Below are 7,955 nucleotides of genomic sequence, written 5' to 3' on the forward strand. Positions count from 1 at the left end.
GGTTAGGTACATTCGTGCAACGATTGTGCTTTTGTTAAATCATCACCCGTTTGGCAAAGTAGGCTGTGATTCGATGATAAATTAACAGGCACCGCATTGGACGCAGGACAAGCTAGTTAACCTAGGAATATCATCAACCATGTGTAGTTAACTAGTGATTTATGTTAAGATTGATTGATTGATTTTTATAAGATAAGTTTCATGCTAGCTTGCAACTTACCTTGGCTCATTGCAGCCACAAGGTCCTTTTGACGCTGCACTTGCGTAACAGGTGGTCAGCCTGCTAAGCAGTTTCCTCGTGGATTGCAATGTAATCGGCCATAATCGGCTTCCGAAAATGTCGATTTTTACCGATTGTTAAGAAAATTTGAAATCGACCCTAGTCGACCTCTAGTTTTGAGTCATGCCACATCTATTCTAATATGGCTAAAATTCACTAGCTAGATAACCAACGACAGTAAGCATGTGTTTGAGAGACAAGTGGTCATTGTGCAAATGTATTTATGTTTTTTTTGTTCGTTTTAGAGTCTAATATAATAGTTGAAGTAAAGTTTTAGTCTCCCAAACAGGTTTGTTCATTATTTTAATTCAGTGTACTGAATAGTTTTATTTTTTTCATGATTTAGTTTTTGTTTACTATAATAACCTTGGTGTGTTCATTTGACTCCCTAGTAATGGGTGTATCTGGGTACTACAGAGAATAACCACATGACCCTGCTGTCTCTCTCTTTCTCACCCTCTCTCTCTCTGTCTCTCTCCCTGTCTCTCTCCCTGTCTCTCTCCCTGTCTCTCTCTCTGTCACTCTCTCTGTCTCTCTCACTCTCTCTGTCTCCCTCACTCTCTCTGTCTCTCTCACTCTCCCTGTCTCTCTCCCTGTCTCTCTCCCTGTCTCTCTCCCTGTCTCTCTCCCTGACCCTGCTGTCTCTCTCTTTCTCACCCTCTCTCTCTCTGTCTCTCTCCTCCTTCTCTCCTGTCTCTCTCTCTGTCACTCTCTCTGTCTCTCTCACTCTCTCTGTCTCTCTCACTCTCTCTGTCTCTCTCTCTCTCTCTGTCTCTCTCCACTCTCTCTGTCTCTCTCACTCTCTCTGTCCTCTCTCACTCTCTCTGTCACTCTCTCTGTCTCTCTCCCTGTCTCTCTCCCTGTCTCTCTCCCTGTCTCTCTCCCTGTCTCTCTCCCTGACCCTGCTGTCTTTCTCTTTCTCACCCTCTTTCTCTCTGTCTCTCTCTTTCTCTCTGTCTCTCTCACTCTCTCTGTCTCTCTCTCACTCTCTCTGTCTCTCTCTCACTCTCTCTGTCTCTCTCACTCTCTCTGTCACTCTCTCTGTCTCTCTCACTCTCTCTGTCACTCTCCCTGTCTCTCTCCCTGTCTCTCTCCCTGTCTCCCTCCCTGTCTCTCTCCCTGTCTCTCTCCCTGTCTCTCTCCCTGTCTCTCTCCCTGTCTCTCTCCCTGACCCTGCTGTCTTTCTCTTTCTCACCCTCTCTCTCTGTCTCTCTCACTCTCTCTGTCTCTCTCACTCTCTCTCTCACTCTCTCTCTCCCTGTCTCTCTCCCTGTCTCTCTCCCTGTCTCTCTCCCTGTCTCTCTCCCTGTCTCTCTCCCTGTCTCTCTCCCTGTCTCTCTCCCTGACCCTGCTGTCTTTCTCTTTCTCACCCTCTTTCTCTCTGTCTCTCTCACTCTCTCTGTCTCTCTCACTCTCTCTGTCTCTCTCACTCTCTCTGTCTCTCTCACTCTCTCTCTCACTCTCTCTGTCTCTCTCACTCTCTCTGTCTCTCTCACTCTCTCTCTCACTCTCTCTGTCTCTCTCACTCTCTCTGTCTCTCTCACTCTCTCTGTCTCTCTCTCTCCCTGTCTCTCTCCCTGTCTCTCTCCCTGTCTCTCTCCCTGTCTCTCTCCCTGACCCTGCTGTCTTTCTCTCCCTCTTTCTCTCCCTATCTCTCTCCGTCTCTCTCCCTCTCTCCTAAAGGTGGGCTCTCATCGTGTCAAGCTCTCCAGAGGGTACGAGGCCAACGCACCGGCTTTTGAGAGGTAATGAGTCTGTTTCCTTCAGTCTGTTAGCTGGGTAAACCTTACAGTAGTGTGATGAGAGAGAGGTAATGAGTCTGTTTCCTTCAGTCTGTTAGCTGGGTAAACCTTACAGTAGTGAGATGAGAGGTAATGAGTCTGTTTCCTTCAGTCTGTTAGCTGGGTAAACCTTACAGTAGTGAGATGAGATGAGAGGTAATGAGTCTGTTTCCTTCAGTCTGTTAGCTGGGTAAACCTTACAGTAGTGTGATGAGAGGTAATGAGTCTATTTCCTTCAGTCTGTTAGCTGGGTAAACCTTACAGTAGTGAGATGAGAGGTAATGAGTCTGTTTCCTTCAGTCTGTTAGCTGGGTAAACCTTACAGTAGTGAGATGAGATGAGAGGTAATGAGTCTGTTTCCTTCAGTCTGTTAGCTGGGTAAACCTTACAGTAGTGTGATGAGATGAGAGGTAATGAGTCTGTTTCCTTCAGTCTGTTAGCTGGGTAAACCTTACAGTAGTGAGATGAGAGGTAATGAGTCTGTTTCCTTCAGTCTGTTAGCTGGGTAAACCTTACAGTAGTGAGATGAGATGAGAGGTAATGAGTCATATTGGGGATAGTGTACTACTTTGGACCAGTCATATTGGGGATAGTGTACTACTTTGGACCAGTCATATTGGGGATAGTGTACTACAGAGGGAATAGGGTATCTGACTACTTCTACTAGGTCACAGAGAGAGAGGGAGACATTAAACACTAGTCTTGTTTACATTAGCAAGGCTGCAGTAGGATCTAAATGCTACTCTACTGAACAAAAATATAAATGTGTAACATGTAAAAGTGTTGGTCCCATGTTTCATGAGCTGAAATAAAAGATCCCAGAAATGTTACAAATGTACAAAAAGCTTATTGCTCTCACATTTTGTGCATACATTTGTTTACATCCCTGTTCATGAGCATTACTGATTTTCCAAAATCATCCATTTACCTGACAGGTGTGGCATATAAAACATCTGATAAAACAGCATGATCATTACACAGGTGCACCTTGTGCTGGGGACAATAAAAGGCCATTCTAAAATGTGCAGTTTTGTCACACAAAGCAAAGCCACAGATGTCTCAAATTTTGAGGGAGCGTGCAGTTGGCATGCTGACTGCAGGAATGTCCACCAGAGCTGTTGGCAGAGAACTGAATGTTAATTTCTCTACCATAATCCGCCTCCAACATTGTTTTAGAGAATTTGGCAGTTCGTAAAACCAGCCTCACAACCGCAGACCACCTGTAACCACGTCAGCCCAAGACTTCCACATCCTGCTTCTTCACCTGCGGGATCATCTGCGACCAGCCACCCGGACAGCTGATGAAACTAGGTTCGCACAAATGAAGAATTTCTGCACAAACTGTCAGAAATCGTCTCAGGGAAGCTCACCTACGTGCTCGTCGTCCTCACCAGGCTGCTGACCTTGACTGCAGTTTCACGTTGTAACTGACTTCAGTGGGGAAATGCTACTTTTCGATGAAGAAGTGTGCTCTTCACGGATTCCAACTGTACCGGGCAGGTGTCTGACGGCGTGTATGGGGTCGTGTGGGCGAGCGGTGCCCTTCTCTGGGGTTATGGTATGGGCAGGCGTAAGCTACGGACAATGAACACAAATATTGTGACGAGATCCTGAGGCCCATTGTCGTGCCATTCATCCACTACCATCATCTCATGTTTCAGCAGGATAATGCACAGCCCCATGTCACAAGGATCTGGACTCTTTTCCCAGTCATGTGAAATCCATAGATTAGGGCCTCATTTAAATTGACTGATTTCCTTATATGAACTGTAACTCAGGAAAATGTTAGAAATTGTTGCGTGTTTTATATTTTTGTTCGGTGTACTAGGTGGTTGTTACCATGACTGCTAACCATTACCTACACCTGTAATATCCCCTGTCTGAGTGGGTCTTCTCTGTAGTGGGGTCTACTGTCTGAGTGGGGTCTACTGTCTGAGTGGGTCTTCTCTGTAGTGGGGTCTTCTCTGTAGTGGGGTCTTCTCTGTAGTGGGTCTTCTCTGTAGTGGGTCTTCTCTGTAGTGGGTCTTCTCTGTAGTGGGTCTTCTCTGTAGTGGGGTCTACTGTCTGAGTGGGGTCTACTGTCTGAGTGGGGTCTTCTCTGTAGTGGGTCTTCTCTGTAGTGGGTCTTCTCTGTAGTGGGTCTACTGTCTGAGTGGGGTCTACTGTCTGAGTGGGGTCTTCTCTGTAGTGGGTCTTCTCTGTAGTGGGTCTTCTCTGTAGTGGGTCTTCTCTGTAGTGGGTCTTCTGTCTGAGTGGGGTCTACTGTCTGTAGTGGGTCTACTGTCTGAGTGGGGTCTACTGTCTGAGTGGGGTCTTCTCTGTAGTGGGGTCTACTGTCTGTAGTGGGTCTTCTCTGTAGTGGGGTCTTTCTCTGAGTGGGTCTACTGTCTGAGTGGGTCTTCTCTGTAGTGGGGTCTACTGTCTGAGTGGGTCTTGTAGTGGTCTACTGTCTGAGTGGGTCTTCTCTGTAGTGGGTCTACTCTGTAGTGGGTCTACTGTCTGAGTGGGTCTACTGTCTGAGTGGGTCTTCTCTGTAGTGGGTCTACTCTGTAGTGGGGTCTACTGTCTGAGTGGGTCTACTGTCTGAGTGGGTCTTCTCTGTAGTGGGTCTACTCTGTAGTGGGGTCTACTGTCTGAGTGGGTATTCTCTGTAGTGGGGTCTACTGTCTGAGTGGGGTCTACTGTCTGAGTGGGTCTTCTTTGCACTGTCTGAGTGGGGTCTACTGTCTGAGTGGGTCTTCTCTGTAGTGGGGTCTACTGTCTGTAGTGGGGTCTTCTCTGTAGTGGGGTCTTCTGCTGTAGTGGGTCTTCTCTGTAGTGGGGTCTATTCTCTGTAGTGGGTCTTCTGTCTGTAGTGGGTCTTCTCTGTAGTGGGGTCTACTGTCTGAGTGGGGTCTACTGTCTGAGTGGGGTCTTCTCTGTAGTGGGTCTTCTCTGTAGTGGGTCTTCTTGGGGTCTACTGTCTGAGTGGGGTCTACTGTCTGAGTGGGGTCTTCTCTGTAGTGGGTCTTCTCTGTAGTGGGTCTTCTCTGTAGTGGGTCTTCTCTGTAGTGGGTCTTCTCTGTAGTGGGTCTTCTCTGTAGTGGGTCTACTGTCTGAGTGGGGTCTACTGTCTGAGTGGGGTCTTCTCTGTAGTGGGGTCTTCTCTGTAGTGGGTCTTCTCTGTAGTGGGTCTTCTCTGTAGTGAGGTCTACTGTCTGAGTGGGTCTTCTCTGTAGTGGGGTCTACTGTCTGAGTGGGTCTTCTCTGTAGTGAGGTCTACTGTCTGAGTGGGTCTTCTCTGTAGTGGGGTCTACTGTCTGAGTGGGTCTACTGTCTGAGTGGGTCTACTGTCTGAGTGGGGTCTACTGTCTGAGTGGGTCTTCTCTGTAGTGGGTCTTCTCTGTAGTGGGTCTTCTCTGTAGTGAGGTCTACTGTCTGAGTGGGTCTTCTCTGTAGTGGGTCTACTGTCTGAGTGGGTCTTCTCTGTAGTGAGGTCTACTGTCTGAGTGGGTCTTCCCTGTAGTGGGGTCTACTGTCTGAGTGGGTCTACTGTCTGAGTGGGTCTACTGTCTGAGTGGGGTCTACTGTCTGAGTGGGTCTACTCTGTAGTGGGGTCTACTGTCTGAGTGGGTATTCTCTGTAGTGGGGTCTACTGTCTGAGTGGGTATTCTCTGTAGTGGGGTCTATTCTCTGAGTGGGTCTACTGTCTGAGTGGGTCTTCTCTGTAGTGGGGTCTACTGTCTGAGTGGGTCTTCTCTGTAGTGGGGTCTACTGTCTGAGTGGGGTCTACTGTCTGAGTGGGGTCTACTGTCTGAGTGGGGTCTACTGTCTGAGTGGAGTCTACTGTCTGAGTGGGTCTTCCTGTAGTGGGGTCTACTGTCTGAGTGGGTCTTCTCTGTAGTGGGTCTTCTCTGTAGTGGGTCTACTGTCTGAGTGGGTCTTCTCTGTAGTGGGGTCTACTGTCTGAGTGGGTCTTCTCTGTAGTGGGTCTTCTCTGTAGTGGGGTCTACTGTCTGAGTGGGTCTTCTCTGTAGTGGGTCTTCCCTGTAGTGGGGTCTACTGTCTGAGTGGGTCTTCTCTGTAGTGGGGTCTACTGTCTGAGTGGGTCTTCCCTGTAGTGGGGTCTACTGTCTGAGTGGGTCTTCTCTGTAGTGGGGTCTACTCTCTGTAGTGGGGTCTACTCTCTGTAGTGGGGTCTACTGTCTGAGTGGGGTCTACTGTCTGAGTGGGTCTTCTCTGTAGTGGGGTCTTCTCTGTAGTGGGGTCTTCTCTGTAGTGGGGTCTTCTCTGTAGTGGGTCTTCTCTGTAGTGGGTCTTCTCTGTAGTGGGGTCTACTGTCTGAGTGGGTCTTCACTGTAGTGGGGTCTACTGTCTGAGTGGGTCTTCTCTGTAGTGAGGTCTACTGTCTGAGTGGGTCTTCTCTGTAGTGGGGTCTACTGTCTGAGTGGGTCTTCACTGTAGTGAGGTCTACTGTCTGAGTGGGTCTTCTCTGTAGTGGGGTCTACTGTCTGAGTGGGTCTTCACTGTAGTGGGGTCTACTGTCTGAGTGGGTCTTCTCTGTAGTGGGGTCTACTGTCTGAGTGGGTCTTCTCTGTAGTGGGGTCTACTGTCTGAGTGGGTCTTCACTGTAGTGGGGTCTACTGTCTGAGTGGGTCTTCTCTGTAGTGAGGTCTACTGTCTGAGTGGGTCTTCTCTGTAGTGGGGTCTACTGTCTGAGTGGGTCTTCACTGAGGCTGGTTCCTTTGACGATGTCGTAATGCCTCTGACTCTCAGGTGTCATCTTCTGGGGGAGTGATATCTCACCTGTGTTCCAGAGTGATATCTCACCTGTGTTCCAGAGTGATATCTCACCTGTGTTCCAGAGTGATATCTCACCTGTGTTCCAGAGTGATATCTCACCTGTGTTCCAGAGTGATATCTCACCTGTGTTCCAGAGTGATATCTCACCTGTGTTCCAGAGTGATATCTCACCTGTGTTCCAGAGTGATATCTCACCTGTGTTCCAGAGTGATATCTCACCTGTGTTCCAGAGTGATATCTCACCTGTGTTCCAGAGTGATATCTCACCTGTGTTCCAGAGTGATATCTCACCTGTGTTCCAGAGTGATATCTCACCTGTGTTCCAGAGTGATATCTCACCTGTGTATGTGACTGTGTTCCAGACACTTCAGTGCTCTGAGGAGGCTGTATGGGAAACAGGTGATCATCAACCTGCTAGGCATGAAGGAGGGAGAACACATGCTCAGCAAAGCATTCCAGGTACATAACCCCTCCTATAACCCTTAACCCCTAACCCCTCATATAACCTTTAACCCCTAACCCCTCCTATAACCCTTAACCCCTCCTATAACCCCTAACCCCTCATATAACCTTTAACCCCTAACCCCTAACCCCTCCTATAACCCTTAACCCCTCCTATAACCCTTAACCCCTCCTATAACCCTTAACCCCTCCTATAACCCCTAACCCCTCCTATAACCCCTAACCCCTCCTATAACCCTTAACCCCTAACCCCTCCTATAACCCCTAACCCTCCTATAACCCCTAACCCCTCCTATAACCCCTAACCCTCCTATAACCCCTAACCCCTCCTATAACCCCTAACCCCTCCTATATCCCTTAACCCCTCCTATAACCCCCTAACCCCTCCTATAACCCCTAACCCCTCCTATAACCCCTCCTATAACCCCTAACCCCTCCTATATCCCCTAACCCCTCCTATAACCCCTAACCCCTCCTATAACCCCTAACCCCTCCTATAACCCCTAACCCCTCCTATAACCCCGCCCCTCCTATAACCCCTAACCCCTCCTATAACCCATAACCCCTAACCCCTCCTATAACCCCTAACCCCTCCTATAACCCCTCCTATATCCCCTAACCCCTGCTATATCCCTTAACCCCTAACCCCT

The sequence above is a fragment of the Salmo salar genome, chromosome ssa11 (genome assembly GCF_905237065.1).
Source record: "Salmo salar chromosome ssa11, Ssal_v3.1, whole genome shotgun sequence".
In the NCBI taxonomy this organism is placed as follows: domain Eukaryota; kingdom Metazoa; phylum Chordata; class Actinopteri; order Salmoniformes; family Salmonidae; genus Salmo; species Salmo salar.